Source organism: Equus caballus, chromosome 23, assembly GCF_041296265.1.
Source record: "Equus caballus isolate H_3958 breed thoroughbred chromosome 23, TB-T2T, whole genome shotgun sequence".
Classification (NCBI taxonomy): domain Eukaryota; kingdom Metazoa; phylum Chordata; class Mammalia; order Perissodactyla; family Equidae; genus Equus; species Equus caballus.
This window is the reverse complement of record NC_091706.1, coordinates 26,440,092-26,462,553: the sequence shown is the minus strand read 5'-3', so window position 1 is coordinate 26,462,553 and position 22,462 is coordinate 26,440,092.

Genomic DNA, 22,462 nt, shown 5'->3' with positions numbered 1-22,462 from the left:
CTAATCAGTTTTTCCTGGTCTTTAGATTTGTGGTTTAGGAGCAAAACCCCCACAAATCTTTGAATTTTGAAAAGAGGAGCCCTCTTGACAAGGTGTAAACTGCTCTGATGTACATCTTGCAGTAGAGAGAGCCTAATGCAGACCATGTTCCCAGGCATGGATGTTTCAAAAGGGAACCAACCTTGTGCCTGTGTAGGTTAAACATGGAGGATCCTAGCGAGGCTCCCATTCACTGGTTCTGAAATGACTCTTCTGAAATTAATGCCTTAAATTCAGAGTAGCTTTCAGATGTAATCCTAGGGCTATCTTAGCACTCGAATGGATAGGAATCTCAGCTCACACTCAGAGTGCAAGAAACATACATTTCTTCATTTTCCTGAAGTTCAACTTAATTTTTCCTAGTTTGGAATGGCAAGGAGCTTGTCTCAGTCAATTCCAAGTGTCCCCCCAACCCCTGTGCCCAGAATCGTGGCTAAGTCCCAGGGTTGGTTGTGGTCAAGACATGGCAGGGTCCATCTTGGTTTTCCATCAGTCATCCACACAGCTGTCACTTCTGGGCCCGTGGCTCACTTGCTGCTTCTGTGTCTCCCTGCAGCATGGCTCAGTCTCCCAGGACATTTTTGGGATTTTCTCCTTTCTTCAGGGTTCCGAGACGGAGAGTGTGGCTCCTCTCTGTTCTTGGGCCCTTGATACCTTTCTGGAGACCTAGAAGTCTCTGTACCAAAAAAAGGAACCAGAGCACTTCTCTCTAAGACCCAAATCTTCTCTTCCTCCTCAAAGCTAGGGAAAGAATTCTCTCTTCAAATTCTATTTCTCCCCAATGTTTTGATGGTATTCCAAATCCTCTCCATTTCCCCGAGAACTCAAGTTTTTGGAAGGTGGGGCCAGGAAGATATTGATAAGCTATTTCTGCTTTCTATCTGTCACGGCTCCTCCTGAAGCAATAAATGTTGATTGCACTCACTGGAGGGAGGGAGGAAAAAGTAGTTAACTTCTCAAAATTATAATCCTTCTAGTTTTTAATAATGGGCTTTGAATGTCACATTACAGTTTTGTAGTCGGGTCCACAGGTACTGGGATGGCACAGGAAGTTTTTGAATGGAACATGACATGAGAAAAGCTATGAGTTAGGAAGATAACTTGAAAGTTGTATCAAGGTAAGTTTGGAGCAATATGAGATTAAAGCTTTGAAGGCTATTATAAAAGACCAGGTGAGAGATGATAGAAGTTTTGATTTTAAAATGCCATCAATTGCACAATGCATCACTTTCATAGAAAATTTTAGGGTTAAAATTACCATAAACATGTACCTCAATTAGAAAGTGTATCTGTGTTTCAGAAGTAAGTATGCATTACTGTGAAGCCGGTGAATCTTAAATGTCAGGGCCCTTCACTTACATGGGCTCCTTCCAAGGCCCTGCTGTATCTAATTCTGTACCCATAATACTGCATACTTAAAAAAAAAAGGACTTTCCCTAAGTTGTATAAGCATCAACACCCAAAACTTGGGTGCATTCCTGGCAATAAGTGAAAAAGTGTTTTATAGAATCAAGTTTAACAGATGTGTATTAATCAGCTACAACGTCGTAGGCATTGTGACAAAAATGACACAATATGGTTCTTGTTGTTAAGGAGATAGCAATGACAGGAGAAGGGAAGTAAAGACATTTCTTGGGGGAAATGTGTAGGACTTGGAAACATATCAGATGTGACAGGGCACAGGGAGTTCAAGTGAAGCCAGTCATCTGAACACCTGAGGAGAGAATGCTGGGCCCATGAGAGACAGAAGATATGGAGAGAGAAATGTGGGGTTTGTTGAGGAAAGATGATGAGTTAATTTGGACATAACCAAATCATCTACCAACATCTCTATCAAATAGATGGAGATGTGTGTCTAGGGTTCTGGGGACTATTTGGGGTAAAGATAGAGATTTGTACATCAGTAGAGGTAAGAACCGAAGCCATGGAAATGGATGAGTTCCTAGGAAGGGATTGCAGAGAGGAGAAGGGAGAAGGCAGAAAGAGAAAGGCTAGTGTGGCTACTACAAAGTGTCAGAGTATTTTGAACTTGGATGTTAAATTTGACCATGATGATGACAGGAGTCAGGCTGAGACACAGACTGACATCCAGCTGCCAAAGTGGGGCATAGCATGGAAGGTTGGTCAGAAGCAACTACCTGTAAAAGGAAGTGGGCATGGTAGATGGGTGGACGTCATCAACTTTCCAAAAGGAGAGTTTGTTGAGTGAAGTTGGGAGTCACAGGATAGTCAGGAGAATGCTGAGGCTTAGGAATGGATGGAAAGAGTGAAGAAGGAAGCTCTTTGGGAGTTAAACTGAGAGGTTTTGTTTGTAGTGGGGGATGGCTTTGTTGATTAGACTCAGCTGTGATGTCAAAACGTGACCAAACATGGTGTTCCAATGTGAGTGTTGGTGCCAAGGAGTTTAATCTTGCTGATTCAACTATCTTGGTAGCTGACTTGGCCTAATTATAAGAGGGAATGATGGGAGGCTCATGTTCTGCATTTGTTTAATGGTTTTATCAGTTCCATAATGCTTAATCCAGTGCTAGGAATGTAATGGATTTTCAACAAATATCTATTTTTTCATGTTTTGAAGCTATTTGATTCTGCAGTCTGTATAGACTAACCAAAAACTTATTTTTAATGACAAATCATGGCCAAAATGCAAACTAACAATATAATGATTAACATGTTATCTGTTGTGTCTAAACATATAATTATTAAAATGATGCAGGTTCCTTCAGAGTGTATGACGCCCAATATGTAATCAGCATTCCATAAACATGGTGGATGATCTATTGTATGGTGCAAGTTATAGCATGAATTTTAAAGGAATTAAAATATCTGACAATTTTTTAATGAAAATATTTGTTTAGGGTGAATGATATATAGTTTTTGGAGTAGAAATAAATCTTGTGTGTCCATATCCAGCTTTCTTTGATGGTTTACTATATTATCACCCTAAAGATGGCCCCCACATCTGTGTCTGCTGGGGATGCTGACATATTTCTGTAGTAGAGTTCAGGGTTCTTTGTAAATCATTATTTGTTTAAGGTTGTTTGTTCCCATTTTATTCATCTGAACTTGTTGCTACGGCAATGACCCTAATACACCTTCAAGGCTCCAGACTTGGATGCTGTGAGACTTACCCTCTTGGAACCTCCGTTTCCTGTGATCTGTGAAATGGGGATAACAATTCATTTACATTAGTGTTGGTGTGAGGGTTATATGAGATAACATTTACAGAGGACTGACATTGTACCGAGAATAGTAGACATAAAATAAATGTTTCTTTACTTTTCTTCCTTCTCAGAGAGGCTCAAGGAACACCTGGAGAACAACCCAGAGATCACGGTCGTAGAGGATGACGGATCGATAACTGGGAAATAGAAAGTCTCCTGTGTAGAGGGTCAGCTTAGTGCCTCTCAGTGTCTCCCTCGTTAGGGCCCCTCCGAGAGACGCCTCCCTAAACCTGGTGCTTTCCTTTATCGTTTGGTTGACCTTTATGTTCTCTTTGCCCTAAATTCTTTAACTTAAAAATGATTTTTTTTGGTATTGTGTTTCTTTTTTCAGTCGTCTTGAGTCCTCCTGGAATGAGGTAGAGATGTTAAACATTTGGAGTATCACCCCTGGAGCGAGACAAACAAATGTATTCTTTCTGTCCTCACAGAGATCACCAGGTGTTGGTAGGAGGACGTAACATTTCCACTTTATAGAATAAAACTGAGACACAGAGAAAAAGTGGCTTGACCAAGCTCATTCAGCTGAGGTGTTGCCAGGACTACAGCTCCAGTCCCCTCATCTCTATCCCCTGCTCCTGCCAGTGAAGCCCACTGGCATGAAGGACAGGACGTTTGTTATCATTTCCCTTGAAGAAATTTCTGGAATAATTGCATAGAAAATCCCGAACTCTTGATTAAGAATATCTCTTTTTTAGATTTTGCTGGAGATCACTGGGGTACTGCAATTGCTATGTAATTAAAAAAAAAAAAAAAAAGGTTTTATCTGTCTCTGCCAGTTTCTTATTTCCTCCCTACAAAGCGTTTATGTCCTAAGGCATGCTTCTCCTAAAAAACCCTTTATGTATTTATTTTTCCACAGCTACATTCCATGCCAACATCCACTTGGAGGTGCTGAATTTCGACGTCAAGGATTAACTTGAGTTAACTCTGACGATAGAAATGATGTCTTCACATGATAACTAAAATACTTTTTATCTGTCTATCTCATTTATCTATTACATATCTATCAATATCGTTGACATTGTGTGTGAATTGCGACTCTGAAGAGGCCAGTCTCTATAGGTTCTTCCCATGTTGATTTATTTTCAGGTTACAAATAATATTTGCAGGATCATATTCAACTGGGATAAGTTTAAAGTAACTTGGTAGATTTACCATTATTTGGTAATACTTTACAATTTAGAGATACATGCAGATTTCGCTTTTGCAGGGTATGTCCCTTACATTTTAAAACAAGTGATTTGTTGGGGCTGGCCCCGTGGCCGAGTGGCTAAGTTTGTGCACTCCGCTGCAGGCGGCCCAGTGTTTCGTTGGTTCGAATCCTGGGCACGGACATGACACTGCTCATCAAGCCACGCTGAGGCAGCGTCCCACATGCCACAACTAGAAGGACCCACAACAAAGAATATACAACTATGTACCGGGGGGCTTTGGGGAGAAAAAGGAAAAAATAAAATCTTAAAAAAAAAAAAAAGTGACTTGTTTTGGTGTTTTTCAGATTAATTTGGCATTAGCACTGGGCGAAAGTGAATGATGACTTGGCTATTTGCCAGGGATAGCTGAAGCCTATCTTGTGTGCTACAGTGTGGATAAAATGGGACAGGAATTTTTTTTTCTGCTTTAATATATTAATTGGACAACCACCTCTTCCCCAAATAAGAGGCACTTAAGGGGATTGATGGATGTCTACCTAAAGTGTTTAAATTATCAAAAACGTACCTGAATGTTTAAGTAAATGAGAACACCCATTTAAAGACAAAGCAAGGGTTTAAGGGCGCTTGCTTTGTGTTTAATGGGAAGAACCTGGGCGTTGAGGTAAACCTGTGCTGGTTCCTGCACGTACAACCATGCTCATTGTTCACATCCGGCATCTCTTCTCACTGATTGCTGCATCTGCTCTGATTCACCAGTGACCACGCCATACTGCCTCATAAATGTTGTCACTATCAACCCTGGTTGCACCAACCTAGGCTATGGCCACTTAGTACCTGAGTAACCATGTGTTTGTTAAGTAACCTCTCTGAGCCTTAGTCTACTCATTGGTATAATGAGGATCATAGGATTATTGGGAAGATCCAATTAGATATTGTATATAAATGTTTACCATCTTCTCTGGCAAATAGTAGGTGCTTAATAAATCTTGGTCCCCATCTACCACTCCCTCTGTTTTCCTGATCTTGCCAGGAATCCTGTCCTTTCTTGTTCCAGGAATCATAGAATGACAGGACCTTGGAGACTGAAAGGAATGCTGCTCATCGTGTCCAACAGTCCGTTAGCCTTGGGCATCTATCTCATGGCTAAAAGTTTTGGCTGTAATCCAGATCATCATCCCTGGCTTCCTTTCTTGCCTGTGTGCATTTCTAATGCAAGATGTGTGCTTGTTTTGTGTGTACTTTCTCCCATATTTTTTGGCCACTCATTGCATCATTACTCCAGTCAGTCAGCTTCCAAATCTTTGCCACTGGGAGACACAAGAACAATGGAATGAGAGATGGTGGAAGGATCAAAGTAAATTCATCCTTGTTCCTGGGGGGAGCCCTCCACATTGATCTCCTTTGGAAAGAGTCAGTAGCATTATTTTAAATGACGGTGCATAGTTTTTTTAAAAAAATTCTCTTTGCTATATATCTTTCCAAGAAGGACCTTTTTGTTCTACAGCTAATTTTTTTGATGGTGAATTTTTTTTTTTTTTTTTTTTACTTTCAGCTGCCAGATAACATGGCAACTCCTTGGCAACACATATTGCACACCTCACGTTACTCTTTCCATTCTTGTCTAGTACTCCCTGGAACAAAGCTAAACAAGTGAATCTAGGGACCTTAAATCTATGTAGACCCTCCCACCCCGTGCAGTCTGATAAAACTTAATTTTAGCGTTTGTCTTACAGTAAGTAGTCATCGTGAAATTTGAAGCAACAAAAAATAGAGTTGGCTGTAGATCCAAGCTAGGATTAGATTTGTTTATGTAAATCCAAAATATATCAGTATTTAGTGTCAGGTGGTCCTAAATGTACAGTCAATGAAAACGTGTGATAAATACTTGGATTTTGGTAATTTCATTTGTGCGTACATGTATATATGTTTCGGTTTTAAAATATGATTCAACCTACTTTAAGTCAAGATATTTCTTAGGCTTTGCAACTTCCATGCACATTTCTCTCTACTGCCACAGCTTACTCCCCACCTCTCCCACAAAGCCTTTCCTTCACAATCCACCTTGCATCCATCTTGCTCCCTAAAACCCTCTACAAGGACCAGCCTGTTGTGTCCCCACCCATTGTGCACACAGCACTTAACTGTCTAGTCTGCTCATGGTACATTGCAGTAGTTGAGGTTTTGTATTTCTTATTTATCCCTGGTTATTCAGCTTAGTAAATATTTTTCTCGTTTTCCTCAACAAAACAAAACAGAACTATAAATTCTCTGAGAGAAGGAGCTATGTGGTCTATTCTATCTGTTTCCCACACTGCCTGGCATGGGCGGCCTCAATACTTGTCGCTTGGAGCCATCTTGTCCACACCCTGAGTAGGAACCAAATAACCATGGAGCTATTTAGAGAATCATCTCCCTATTACTTTGCAGTTCATGTTCAGCTGCTTTATTGGTGGGACTCAGTTATTTTACCTGTTTATCTATCTTGCCTCCTCTTATCGAGAGCCTCAGGCTTCATTCTCCATGCCGTGTCTCCCATCTCTGTTTTGGGTCTCCTGTAAGAGGAGGGATTGGAGCACTGAAACTGGAGGTAGCAGCGGCATTGTCAGAAATAAACAGGAAGTCTGTTCCTCGTCCTAATCCAGACACACATCACCAAACACCGATTTAGCAGGAAGCCAAGCTTTCAAGTAAAGCCAGTGAAGCACGGAGGGGGGAAGCATCAGCAGTACACCCCAAATTGACTTGGCGCTTGGCGCCTGGGACTTCCTGGGCTGTGAATGGAAAACTCTTGTAGATTCAAGGCGGGGCGTGTGGGCAGCGGATGTATTTCATACTCACTGCCCTTTACAGAATCCCTGTGAAATGGTTGACCTTAGAGGGGACTCTTGGTGATTAAGCCTAAGTCTTTTCAACCTCTTGTTCCTATTTACACTTGTGCTTTATGGATTCCTTCAGGGACCAGCGTTTTCAAGAAATACAAAAAGCTTTCCACCCCAGAGACACTCCAAAGGTGGCAGCTTAGGCAGACAGCTTTCATTCCTCTGTTTGTTATTTTCCTTCCAGCATGAAATATTTCTGCTTCCCCTGAGCATCTGGATTTTGTGATCTGGGACAGGCTCAGATTTTACAGTTTGAGCTTTTGAAAATAATAATTATTTGGGGATACTCTGCTTTTTTATCTGTGGGAAGACTGGGGAATCTGGTGTTACTTCTGTAGCTTCTTAAAAGCCTTGCTTTCCCAAAGTGCTATTTTTTAAACTATCATAAGTCAAATTTATCATGGGCATAATGTAATAAAGACAAATATTCGACCAATAATGAAAAGCTAAGTAAACGGGTATGTTTAAGCTCTATTATATGCAGGGGAGTACATTAAGGCAGATCTAAGAGACACTTTAATGGATTTAACATTAGCAATCAGACCTGGACTTCGTATAAATCAAACACCATCGCATTTCAGTCTAATGCACACCCACTCATTCATTAGCACCATTCAACGCAGCTTATAAATATTAGCCAAGAAACCTTCAGTTCTTGAGATTCTTTCCACAGACACAGCAATAATTGAACAATAATGATGACAATTTTATTTTTATGAATCGCCATGGCTGACTTTTATTGATTTGCTCTTGGGCCTGGAGAAAGCTTCCTCAGCCACCATCCAACAGGAAATGGTTATAGCATTATCAGACAGGCCGTAAAGAGATAAATAAAATAAAGGGGGGTAGGAATGATGGTGGGACACAGCAAGCTGCTGAAATAAGCAGGAATTACTCCCCTCCCTCCCAACAATAGAGCAACTTAAATTACCTCCTTTCTCCCTCTCTGCTCCTCATTCCTTATTCAGTGAAAGGAAATACTCCCTGGCTGTAAATGTGCATTAACTTCGGAGCTGAACATTTTGGGGTTCTTGGTCTCAGCTAGAGGGAAATGAATAAGATGGGAATAAAGGAGTCTGCTTAGGCGTTGCGTAGAAAGAAGGGTGAAACCCTGTGGGAATATGGCCTTTCACTGCCTTCTTTGATGATGTACAGCTTCTTAATAACAAAGGCGCATGGCCTTCTGAAATATCCCATCCGTGCCTAAGAAAAGGAGCTGAAACCTCATGACCTATGCCTTCACCAGAGTACAGGATGCACTGGTGTTTTCAGCAGGCTCTCCCTGCCCTTTAGCTCATGGAGGTCATGAACGGAACATCCTGGGATATGAGTAATTAGGAGACATGGATATGGATCTGTGCATGTCTTTCTATGGCTGCTGTTGGTTTTTCCCCCTTCTTGGTGACAGATTCTAGACATTTTATTTCATACTCATGCCCCAACCCCAGTGACAAACTGGATTGCTACTTCTATTTGCTGGATTGAGACCTCATCATGACTTGTAGTGAAAGGAACAAGAGCAAACATGTCTTTGAGAGTCTGTCGGTTTTCTGCAACCCTGTGCAATGAAGCAGGCTGCCAGGCCCAGCCGTGACAGGGGCAGTGGCTAGAGAAATTCTCTTTTTTGCAGCTCTCCCCATTCCCAATGGATTTTTCTTCCCTGGATAAAAGTTTTCAGGCCTGTTTATAGTGGAGGTATGGACAAGCTGATGTCTAAGGGCTTGTGCATTTGCTGGTTCTATGAATCATCCATATCCCCATCTGTCTGTCACTTTTAATTTTTTTTGTGAGGAAGATTGGCCCTAAGCTAACATGTCTTGCTAATCTTCCTCTTTTTGCTTGAGGAAGATTGTCCCTGAGCTAAGATCCACGCCAGTCTTCCTCTAATTTGTATATATGGGACACCACCACGACATGGCTTGGTGAGCTGTGTGTAGGTCCGAGCTCTGGATGCGAAGTGGCAAACCTGGGGCCACTGAAGTAGAGTGCGTGAATTTAACCACTTGGCCACGGGGCTGACCCCCTGTTTGTCACTCTCGACTAGAAGAGCAGGATGCTGAGCCGCCTCAGCAGGGGAACAGCTTGAGGACTGTAGTGACAGCTACTGCACCCTCTCATTCTAGTTCATTCTCTATGTCACCTTTTCGATCACATCTTTAAGGCAAGCCTGCCTGGATTCTTTAACTCTATTCTTTTCCCAGGAAATAAGTTCTTTTGACTTCAAAGTTAATTAAACTATAGTTACAAGTTTAATGCTTAATGAATTCATAGATTTGAAAAAATGCTTTAAAGAATTCTGCGTTATTGGTCACACATTGAGCTGTCATGGAAGAACCAGGAAGCACCTCAGATCTAGACCAGGTAATGTTAAAAAATCCGCAAAAGTTCGGCGCCATATTTTGTGGTTACCGGAGGAAAGGAAGATGGAGACGTGTTCTTGGCTTATGTTTAGATGGGAAATCTTGTGTCTCTGAAGGAAAATAAAAACCTACTCAGTAAACCAAAAATATTGCAGCAACCACAACTGGGGTTGAGTCTAGCCACATCTCTGTGGTGCTTCACAAAGCTCTTTGACGCACACGAGTTCAGTGAGCTTATTGGTTTCTAAAAGTATAAAAAGGGACAATTATAAACATGACCAATCCCAGGAGGGTGACTGAGAAAGTGGCTGTTGGGGCCTCCCAATGGAAAGAAGAGAAATCCATGAAATGGAGGGTTTCACCTCCCTCCCCAAGAGTGTTTATAAATTATAAAGGAGAGCCAGGCATCTATTCCTTTATTAGTAAGGTAACTTATTAAAGATACTTATTGCATGCCTACTATGACCCAGGAGCTCTGCTAGGTACTGAAAAAATGGCAATGAATGAGACAGACATGCCCACTGCTCTCAAGGAGCTTACCCATTCCAGGGGGAGCCAATTACACAAATTAATAAAGTAATTTCATATTGTGATAAGCAGTCAGAAATTATGTGACAGAGACGTGGAAGAGGTAGGTATGGGAATGGGAAATGTAGTTCTAGAGAGCGCGAAGGCCTTATAATCCCAGGTAAGACATACAGATTTCCTTCTAAGAGACAGGGGACATGATCATATTTACACTTTACAAAGATCGCTGTGGCTGCCGTGTGGGAAATCTGCCAAGGTTTAAGCCTTTGGAACAGATCGTTACTGATTAATGGGAGAGTGAAAGATACTCCCATTTTCGATGCAAATGGACCTCTAGTCGCTCTGAAGTTCAAGGAAGAAAACTGGCCGACTTACAGCACAGATGGTGTTTCCACTTCTTCCCATTGTCAGTTGTCTTTGGTAGAAAAAGGAGGTTCCAGGAAGTGAGTGACCGGATATAGAAATGTGATTTAACAGCTCAATTTAATTTGCTGCATAGTGCTTGCAGTGATCAAATAATGGGCTCTGGGAAAGAGTGTCAGGAACGCTCTCCATGTATTTAAGCATTTGCTTTCGACTCTGGCAGGAATGGAGAAGGCCACTGTGCCCGTGTGGCAGTAGCTAATTGCAAGGTCTAATGAAGAGTCTAATAATTAGCATAGCACCTTATGCATAGTGAGGATTCAGTACATATTTGCTGGATGGGTGAAGTCTAGATTCTTAACCCAGGGCAGAAATTTATTGAAAGGCAAAGAAGACTTAGGGATAGGCTTAGAGCCTTCCAAAAGGGCTGGTAGAATCCCTAAATGGGGGGGTCCTAGTCAGATAACGATGGCCCCCTTTGATACACTGAAAATGTGTATATGTGTGTGTGTGTGTGTGTGTAGTAATGGTAGAAAAGTTCCAGGTACCCAGAAGACCTGAACAGAAAGCATCAGGCACACTGGCTTTGCACAAAGGGAACATGTCTAGATTTGGGAACCCATCAGCAGTAATTGCTGCCAAATTTCGCAGGGACTATTTGACTTCACGATGCTTCATCCCACCAGTGCAGCGCTTGCCTTGTAGTGTGGGATACCTTGATATCTTTCCAGTCTGTGTTCCACTGGTGGGAGCTGAGATGCGGCAATCGGAATCGAGAAGGTAAGTAAGATGGGGCACCGTGAATGCATTGGTCACTTATTTATGGAAATGTAATATTTAGGGTGTTCCGACAGGAGGAGTGAACAGTTAGGGGAAGTTCAGGGATCTTTCTTTTCCTTCTCCAGGCCAAATCTAGTAGCAAAACCAATGTCTTCTCCAAGTGGTAGGAACTTTGCAATGACAGAGGATGCTATAATTTTACTGCATTTCCCAAGTTTTCTTAGTTGAATGAATGCATCTCCTATGTTGTCATAAAGAGAACTGAATGTTGATTTCACAAACTGGACAGTGGGGCTTTTGAAAAAAAATTGTCATGCCGTCTATTTCCTTCAGTCAGTATGTGTATGTAACAGTGTCTCAGCTGGGCTCAGGCAGCAAAGATCAGCATGGAGTAGGAGAGAGAGATGTCCCCTCCCTCCACTATTCCAAGGCTTGGAGGGACATCAGCAAAGGACAGCTGTCCCTGCAGACCATTTTGTGTGTGTGTGTGTAGACCATCAATTGGAGTGGCAGTGGCCAGGTGCCATCTTCAGCTAGCTCTGGACAGAGGATTTCCAGGAGGGTGGGGTGGAAAAAATGCAAACAGACTTGGTCCTGACAGCGTGGTGTGGCGACTCTAGAAGATCATTCTGCACTGCAGAGAGAAATGGAGGACTGTGGATGGGCAAGCAGGGCTGGGTGTGAGGAGGGAAATGGAGAAGCTGGAAGTGCGAGGATGAATAAGGAAGCCAGCAGCCTGTGGGGATTGACTGAAAGTTCAGACAAACTGGTCTGGTGCACACCCAGCTGGACTGAGATCTTGTGTGCCTGAGGCCCGTGGAGGCCTGATTTTATGGCAGGCTGCCGAGTGTTACACTGAAGCCTTAAGGGCACATGCAAGGCGAGAAACCCAGGAGAAACTCATTTTATAGAATTACAGTGGATTTAGAGCTGATAGGGACCCTAGGAAAAAGGGACCTCATTTAACAAATGAGGAAACTAGAGCGCAAAGTTTCTGTGACGTGCCCAGGCCTTACCCCTTCAATTACCCCCAAATTCATCAAATGCCTTAATTCTAAGTGACAATTGCACTGTGAAAAATCTTACTACATAAAGTAACTTTGTCTTCCAAATGCTCCTGAGCACACGCCCCAGAACCTTCTTATTCGTGTCAAAAATACTACAGTTGCCTCAGAGGAAAAGAATATCAGGAATGAGGCTGACTGACATCAATGGGCGCTAAAGACAGCCCTCTCAGAGGCAGAATTCTAAGGTCTTTGATAAGGGTTGCATCCCTTTCTTGCCTGCAGTGTGTTTTTACGCTGTCTTTGTGTTGCATAACTGTGTTTTTTTTTCTTTTTAAACAAAACAAAAATATCAGAAGATTTCTGCAGTAAATAGAAAACTGTGATTTAAAGTGGGTGAACAACAAGAGCATTTAAAAAAATTAATTTTGGGCTGGCCAGGTGGTGCAGTGGTTAAGTTTGCTGCCTCCTCTTTGGTGGCCCAGGGTTCATGGGCTTGGACTCCAGGCACAGACCCAGACACTGCTCATCAAGCCATGCTGTGCTGGTATCCCACATGTGAAGTGGAGGAGGATTGCCATAAATGTTAGCTCGGGGCCAATCTTCCTCACCAAAAAACAAAAAAATAAAAACAAATTAATTTTGTTTAACATACAGAAGGCAAGCAGAAGGCCTTCCATGATCAGTGGGCTCAGTGTTATCGATGATACTGAGGACAGGGCCTCCTCAGTGTAGGCTGACTTCTTCATGGTTGCAAGATGAGTACAGCAGGTCCAGGTGTTACATCCAGAATTCTCTTCTGGTACGTCTCTTTTTAGGAGTTGGAAAATTTTTTTCAAACACTCTGCCTAGCTATTTGTATCAGTCAGCTATTGCCACAACAATGCTGAGTGAAAAAGTATCCCAAACTTTGTGGTATAGAAAAAGTATACATTGTCATACTCATAGGTCAGCTGTGGTTTGGCTGTTGTAGGCTGGGCAGGTCTGCTTCCGTGTGCGGGGCGTGCGGGAAGAGCTCCAGGCTGTGGGTTAGGTTCAGGTCTGCTTCACAGCTGTTTGTCCTGGGGCATGGGCTGAAGGACAGCAACTAATAAGGACATCTCTTCTCATGGCGGGCCAACTGAGAGCAAGGGCTAAGTCACATTGTGCAAGCACATTTAAGTCCTGTAACTTCCCACCTACTAGCATTCTATTGGCCCAAATAAGTTACATGGCCAAGACCAGCACAAGTGGGCTGGAGACGTAAACTCTGCTCACAGTGGGAAGAGCTGGGGAGTGAATATTTACTGAATGATAATCCGCACGGTTACAACCCTTCCTCCCAAAGCTGATTCTGTCTTACAGAACCTAAGCCAGAATTTCTAATTTCTAAACCAAGAGCCAAAAAGAGGAATGAATATTACCAATAATGGTTAAACTATCCCCTGGGGTGGTTGGGAGCCAACCGGCATGACCACCAAGGGAACCTAGTGGGTAATGTGCTCGGCCCAAGCAGTCTATCAGCAAAATTCCTTAATCATTACAGAGACTCACAATGAATAGAAACTCAGAAATGGAAACTCAGTGTTAGCTGACATTCATTGTCTCTCCCGCGGAAGGATCGGAAGTGTTCAGACATGGAAATCCTCCAGGTCTGCTTGAATTCTGTGCTAGTCTTCCCCAGGTCTGGCCCCAGTCCCACGTTGCCAGCTCTACCTCTGTATCTTCGCTTCTCTTGGTCTCCATTCTCCATCACTTCCCACCTGCCTTTTGGGTGTCTTGTGTGCTCTTGACAATGGAACAAAGAGGGATCCTGGGACGGGAGGGCTGCCAGGGAGAGATTCTATAACGCTTGCAGTTGATAACTGACAGTTTTCAGTGCTTTTTAAGGGCTAAGACCTGTACTGATGTTTTTATCTGTGTTGCCTTTAATTCTCACAATGACTTTACGAGGTGGCTGCTGTTATTATTCTTATTTTATGTATGAGAACGCTGAGGCTCAAAGAGGTCAAAACAAGTGTTCAAGGTTACGAAATTAATGGGGGGAAGAGTTGGGATTCAAATGCAGGCGCATCTGACTCCACAGTTATTCTCTTAACTGCTCTGCATTTTTGTCTATTAAGGACTTAAAAATAAAAAGCGTATTAAAATAGGATAGTTTGGAGGTAGGAGAAATAATGTCCTCATTCAGGTATTGGAGACCATGAAGTTTCGTGATACTGTATCCTTTATTCACAACAGGGATATAGCAAAAGGCTTAAAGTGAAAAAAGCGTTGTCAAAGTATTATTTTTATGGAGTTGTTAATTGTTTTATGGAGCAAGCTCATAAAAGTCACAGACCACAAAACATAGTTACAAAATGCACTTGACATCAATTACAGGAAGTATTGATTTCATTAACTCGTGTATTGTCCAGAAGCTATAAATTATGGGAAATAGGGAATGCGTGTATATCTCCTTTCTGAATGGGTAATCGTATACCACTTGCTCCCATGTTTACTATTAGGATGGTTTGAGCATGCAGTACGCCACATTACGTGCTGGTCCCTTTATGACTCAAGGGAACACGTCTTTTCTCTCAGAACATACTCTTCTAAAGACCATATGCCTCTTGAGCAATCTTTGCTTTTGTCTTATAGGACATGTGGTTCCTGTAACTTTGTGGTTCTCAAAGTGTCTATCAGGAGTCCCGGGGTGGGGAGGGGGCAGTCCTGAGACCTATTCAGGGAGCCCCTGGGATGAAAACCATATTCCTACTGAGATGAAGATGTTATTTGACTTCTGTACTCCTGCTCTCTCATAAGTGGCATTTACCAGGACTGCACATGTATAATATCCCAACAGACTGAATGCAGAGGCAGATATGAGCATCTAGCTGCTGCTATTCAGCAGACATTAACAAGATTTGTGAAATGTAAATACCAATCTTCTAATTTTTTTGAGAAAATAATTACTTTTCATAAATATATTTCATTTTTGTTATGTGATAGCTTTATTGTTATTTTAAAATGAATCCATAAATATTTTAAAATCTTCTGTTTTAATTGCTAACAAGATAGCTATTGATAGATGTAACCTAAAGCTCCCACAAAAAAAGTTCTTTGAGGCCTCCAATGAGTTTAGAGTGTAAAGAGATTATGAGACCAAAAAGTCTGAGAGTCGCTGCTGTGACCAACTGTGTTTTCCCTGTTTGTGTTGGAAGCTAGGAAGTCCAGAGAGGAATTTGCATCCTACCTTCAGCATTTAACTGAGATTGCAAGACATGAAGTTTGCGGACTAGTAGTTCCCTATGCCTTATCTTGGGTTTTGCTCTGATTTCCCTTCTAAACGATTTCATTGCTTATTTGTTTTCCATAACGCTCTATTTAAAAATGTTTAAACATAATCTTAAGTTAGGTTATTGTGGGCTGTTGGAAGTTAAGCAGTGGTAGGAAGGATGGCCTGGCCTCTTAGAGCATGGGATAGGAACGCAGTATTGAAGATTTCCGTACAAACACGTCCTCAATTTCAAATGATACTTCTCAGAGACGGCAGGCAGGATCTCGGTTATTGTGGAATGATTTCTGCTATATGTAAATGGATGGTCCCTTTGTTCTAGAGTCTCTTCACTCTATTCTCTAAATTATGCATATCCTTTTAAGGTACAGCCTACCTCCCTTTCTCCACTTCTCCTTCCCCAGTCCAGTATAGTTTTTTCACTTTTCTTTCTTCTACTTTGCATTTATGTTCTCTATGACCTACTCTTAAAACATATTTTCTAATGTGTTTCTTGAGTTCAGAATAAAAGGCTAGTACTTTCAGCATTACTTCATCTTCATTATTAGCCTCTTATAACTCTTTCTGATTTAAGGTTTCTGTATAATACCTGAGCTCTCTGCTAATGTACATTGCGTTGGCACTGTAATCAGCACACATTTGAAGGGCTTCAGTCAACAATAGTACCCAAAGCTTTGAATTCAAAAAAAGTATAATTATTTTTGCAAATTGATGTCTACATAGGGAGAGGGTTAAGATTGGCTTGAAGCATGCAATGAGATGTACCCTTCAACTTCAGTGTTGTATGTGATGTACAGGTGACTAATATTTTATTGGGCATTAGTCAATCAATTATCATCATGGTTTTGATGTATGCACTAATGTTTTCTTTGTGATTAAACTTGAGAGTGACTTACCTGTCTCTCTCTCTCCTAGTTGAACTCAACTGTAAACCTTCGAAGGGGGAAATAGACCTATGTTAACGTTTGACCATTGTGGCATCATTTCCGGTGAATGGGAAGTCCCTACTGGGAAAGCTGTCTCATCTCTTGGTAGTGGGATTGGGGTTGGTTAGAGTCGAATTCAGGGGGGCTGAGAGTGGGAGCGAATTAGCCTAATACTCCAGAAAAGTGTGGATAGATTTTTCATTTATCTAAACTGTCTTGATGGTATATAGAGGGTACGAAAGCTAATTTTTTTGACCTCAAAACTCAGTGACGAGGACCCACCACAATGAATTCATCAGAGCAGAGGCCTCTCACGAGGCTGTATTTGTACAGTTGTAACAAGTCATAATATGACGAAAAGGAGAGAGAAAGAGAGCTCTCCCCCACAGACAACAGGAAAACTGCCTTATTGTAAGTTTCCTAACTGTAGTTATTATTTCTTAGAAAGTGATCCCTTGACTCATTACTTACAAAACCTACCAGAGAAGAACTTTCAATTAGAGTATGCTTAAGGTATGGCAGAAAAAGTCTAAAAGTCGAGCCTGGTCTTTAAGACGCCTCATCCCCAATTTTCTAATAAATTATCCCATGCCACCACTCCATGCACTTTCTTCTGTGACTTCATGTCTTTCTGTGAGGAATGCTCTGTCCTCTTCTCTTTCTCTCTATTCATATGGAGTAATGTAGTGGCTAAGAGCTCAGGTCCCAGAGTCAGGCGTCTCTGGGTTCAAATCCCCTTACTGGACACTTACTAGCCATGTTGACCTTGTTGCCTGACCTCTAGGACCAAGTTCATCATTAATAATATGGAAAATAACAGAACAGACCTCACAGGACTTTTATCAGGATCAAATGATATGCTATATGTCAAAACTTGGCACCATGCCTGACATGATGTAAGCACTCAATAGAAGCAAAATATTATTATTTCTCCTTTAAGACCTTGACTGAATTCAAACTCGTTCAGCAGGAACTTCCAGGTCTCCCAAGTTGGAATTGACTTTCCATCCCCAGTTCTCATGGGACACTTTTCTTGTTTTCTCAGTTTTCCTTGCCGAATGATAGCTTGGTGTGCCCACCTCTCATAAGTTGGAGGATGGACCTCTAGGGCTGAATCTGTGTCTCCTTCCCCTGGGAATTTCCCACAACACTCAGCATGGTGCTTTGCTCACAGAAGAAGTCAGATCACATGCACTCTTTGCAGTGTCGTCTGTGCAGAAAATGCAATCCCTGCCCTCAAGAAACTCGCCAACTATTTGGGGAGATAAAGCTAAAACACATTTAACACGTCAGAGAGGAGAGAGCTCCGTGAAAACCTGCACTGTTAAGAGATGCTTCCAGGAAGAGGGAGAGCTTTTGGAGGGTCTGGATGGACTTGGTTTTGGATGTGGAAGGGGATATGGAGGGGTATTTCTGGAAGATGAATAATGTTGGTTAGAGTCTCTAAGTGCAGATGAAATTTACCTACAGTGAAATGCACAAGTCTTAAGAGTACAGTTGGATGGGTTTTGATAACCGTGTGTTCTTATGTAACTACCATCATTACAAAGATAAAGAAAATTTCTGTCATCTCAGGCTCCCTCTTGTCCAGTTCCATCATCCCCACTCCCATGGCACTCAGTTTTCTGATTTCTGTTTCCATAGATTAATTTTTCTTGTTCCAGAGATTAATATAAATGGAATCATACAGTATTTATTCTTTTGAATCTAGCTTCTATTACTCATCATAATGTTTTTGAGATTTATCCATGTTGTGTGTTGGTAATCCATTCTTTTTTTACGGTTGAATAGTATTCTGCTGTATGAATATACCATTATTTATCTATTTTCTTGTTGATGGACATTTGGATTGCTTCTAGGTTTTAGCTATTATGAGCTATGAATCATAAACATTCCATAATGAGCATTTTTGTGGACATACGTCTTCATCACTCTTAGGTAAATACCTAGATATGGAATTGCAGGTTTATAGATCAGGTGTGTGTTTAACTTTATGAGACTGTCAAAACTTTTTCTTAAGTGGTTGCACAATTTAACACTCCACCAAGAAATTGAGAAGACAAAATAATCATTTCTAGTTATTCCCATATTTATCTTTCTTGGTGCTCTTTATTCATTCCTATAGATCTGAGTTTCCATTTGCTTTCATTTCTCTTTAGCCCAAAGAATTTCCTTTACCATTTCTTATAATTTATTATTTCTGGTGATGAATGTCTTTATCACGTTTTTAGTATCATGAAATAGCACTAAGAATATTTTCACTTGCTGTAGAATTCCGAGTTGATAGATTCTCTCCCCCACTTTATTCTGCAGTTAAAAAAATTTCATTCAATTATCTTCCAGCCTCCACTGTTACTGATGAGAATTCAGTCTTCATTTTTATTATCGTTTCCCTGTATGTAATGTGTTCCCTCCCTCCCTCTTGAATGCTGTTATGATTTTCCTTATACCTTTGGTTTTCAACAGTTTAACTATGATGTTTCTGGATGTGGTATAAAAAAATTATCCTGCTTGGGATTCAATGAACTCTTGGAACCCTAATTTAATGTTTTTCATTCTATTTGGGAAATTTTCAGTGATTATTTCTTCAAATATTTTTTCTTTCATATTCTTTTTCTATCCTGAGACTCTAATTGTATGTGTTAGAGAGCTTAATATTGCCCCACAGGCCACCAAGGACATGTTTATTTTATTTTTTGAGTCTTTATTCTCTCTGTTATTGAGTCATTTATTGATTATGATTTTAAGTTCACTGACTCTTTCTTCTGTAGTCTCTAATCTGTTGTTAAGCTCTTTTAGTGAATTTTAAAATTTCAGCAATTTCCCTTTTTCATTCTAGTGTTTCCCTTTGGTTCTTTTTTAATATTTTCTATTTCTCTGTTAATATTCCTTATCTGTTATAGTCATTCTGACAAGTTTTTCCTTTAAGTCTTTGAATATACTTAAATTAGCTGCTTTAAAGTCTTTATCTGCTAATTCCAACCTTAGGTCATCTCGGGATTAATTTCTATTGACTATCTTTTCTCTTGATGTCATGTTGCATTTTCCTGTTTCTTTGCATGTCTATTGTTTATTTACTATACACTGGACATTAAGAACAATCCATTGTGAAATCTCTGGATTCTTTTGTCTTCCACTGAAGAGTATTAATTTTATTCTTCCAGGCAATTAAATTACTGGCTGATCCCCTTGGATATATGAAGGCTTGGTTTTATTAAAGTGGGTATGTTTGATTTTGCTCTTAGTATTGATAGGGTGACTCTTTTAATTCAGAGACATACATTTTAATCCTAAGAAGTGTCCTTCTGGGGTTTCAGTGAAAAGCCCAAGGTATTTACCAAACCCCTCTAACTTGCAAACACTCAGACTTCAAACTCTTTCTACTCTGCTGTGAGTGGAACCAGATATTCCTGCTCATCTCTCTTAGCCTTCCAGCTGTTGCTTTCTGCTTGGTTCCTTGCAGTTTTCCTTCTGCAAAGGTAGCATAAAAGTCAGCCAAAGATTTGAGGGGAGTTTACATATCATACTTTGGGGTTTCTATCTTTGGCTCCTCCATTTTCTGAATTTTCTTTCTTAACTTCCAGTTATTCTGGAGGCCCTGAACTCTGTTGTCAGACACTTTGAGCCAATAAGACTGCAGTTCTGCTTGAATTTTAGCTGTCCAGCATCCCTGGGACTGGGGAGATCTCTTAAGAGAAAAGCTGTAACACTGATGATCTCACCCAGTTCAATTCCTTTTCTTTTAAGGGATTACTCCTCTCCAATTTATGCATACTTTTAGTTATTCTCTAATGCCTTCAAATAGTTTACTTTTAAAAATTTTGTCCAGAAATGATAATTGTTAGCTGCAGGAGATTTACTCTGATGCAAGCTAATCCTCCACGATGGCAACTGCAGCCTCTCTGTGTTCGTTTCCCAGTAAGGAGTCCTGACTAGAGATGAGGTTTCGTGTGGAGAAAAATTGGTTTGGCTGTGCGGGTGAGAGTATATAAGGGCTTAAAGGCCAGGCAATGGATATTTTACATGATGGAGTAGACAATAAGGAAAGGGTCATGTCTGAATTATAGATAGCTTTTGTTTTTAAATATTAGAATGATGCTGACATTTATTATAATTCATGGAGAGACTTGACATGTATTCAAATGAATTGGTATGGTATTTCCATCATTTACATGAAGCAAATGTCAGAACAGAAGTAAGACCCTCAATTTGTCCTTGTAATTAGAGGTCCTTCCCTCCCCCTCCTCTCCCGCGCTGGCTTCTCCCTCTCCCTTCCCTCCTTTCCTCTTCTCCCTGTTCTTGCCTTGTCTCCTTCGTGCTCTCATCCTCCTTATTTTCTTCAAGTTTGTGACTAATACATGAAGAAGGTACCAGAACTATTCAAATCTACCTCAAGAATTCAAATGTGCTCTTCAAAGAGAGTCCAAAATGTTTTATTTAGTAAAAGCATCTATTTTTATTTATTTATATATTTTTATTGTCACCTGAGCTAACATCTGTTGCCAATCTTTTTTTCTTTCTTTCTTCTTCTTCTCCTCAAAGCCCCCTAGTACATAGTTGTAATATTCTAGTTGCAAGTCCTTCTGGTTCTGCTATATGGGATGCCATATAGCGGTGCCAGGTTTGAACCCCGGATCAAACCGGTGAATCCCTGGGCTGCTGGAGTGGAGCACGTGAACTTAACCACTCTGCCATGGGGCCGGTCCCTGTTTTTATTTTTTTAAACTTTGCTATTTCCAGTGCTTAGCAAAATGCCTTGCACTAGTGGGAAATAGGAAGGAAATAAAATATCAAAACCAGGGAAATCGTTACATTGTAATATATCAATTCAAAGAACATTGTGAAGCACTTATAATTGGTAACTCTATGTAACAACTTGGAGAAAGGTTTTAATCAAAGCATGATAAAAATTCTATGCATACTGTAATGCAGAGTGAAAATGTTATACACATGGCAAAGATTGGAAGGGAATATGCAAAATGTCAATAGCTGTATAATGATGAGATTGTGATGTTTATTTTTGAAATATTTTCAAAATAGAGGGTATTTGACTGTATTTTAAAATTCTTTTTTGTTAGAGTGACTTTAATAGGAATAGATGGGACAATATTCTAGGTCCTCTTTTTAAACATCAAAGATATGGAGTTGTAAGTGTTCCATGATTTAGAAAGTTTACACCTTCTAACCTAGAATTTTAAAAAAATCTATTAACCAGGATCCCCTGGTGACAACCTCCTTTCCCCATGTGGTGGAAAGCTTGCACCTCTCCCTGGGCTACTCCACGGGGCTGGTGTAATTCTGGGTACTTAGTTGCTGACCTAGTGATGCGATGTGTGGGAGGCCGATGAGCATCACGACGTCCAGTAAAGCCTGAGTCCTTCTGTTTTCAGATGGAGAATCACAAGGTGTCAAGGACACACAAGGAAATGATGAACACAATGTAGGACAGAGGGTGGTGCATCAGCTAGCTGACTTATCCCACTGATCCTGATGCTGTTCCTACTTGCTCTCATGCGGATGAAGTGGCGCTGAGTGGAGGATTAGATCAGAAGACTGTGTAAGCTGTCCCGAGGGGTTCCTTGTGGCGTCTAGAACTTAGTAAAAAACGTTTATGTTGGTGGAGGGCATGTGGCATCATAATGCTCATAACTACTGTTACTGCAACATTTGTTGTCCAAACTGGGACACGTTTGAGAGCTGAAGGGAGTGCTATTAGCTGTGGTAACAGGCACAAACTGGGAGATACCAGGAAAACTGAAGCTTATGGTCAACCCACCTGTAACCCACGTGACTTTTTGGCTGTGCTAGGATAACATCTTCCAAGTTGATTTTCATCAACATGACCCCAGCTCCCCATAAGGTCATGAATGAAAGAATATGGTCCTGTTCCAGATGACACTTCCTAGCTCTGGCCCTCCTCTGAATCACTGATCATTTTGAGCAGGGGCT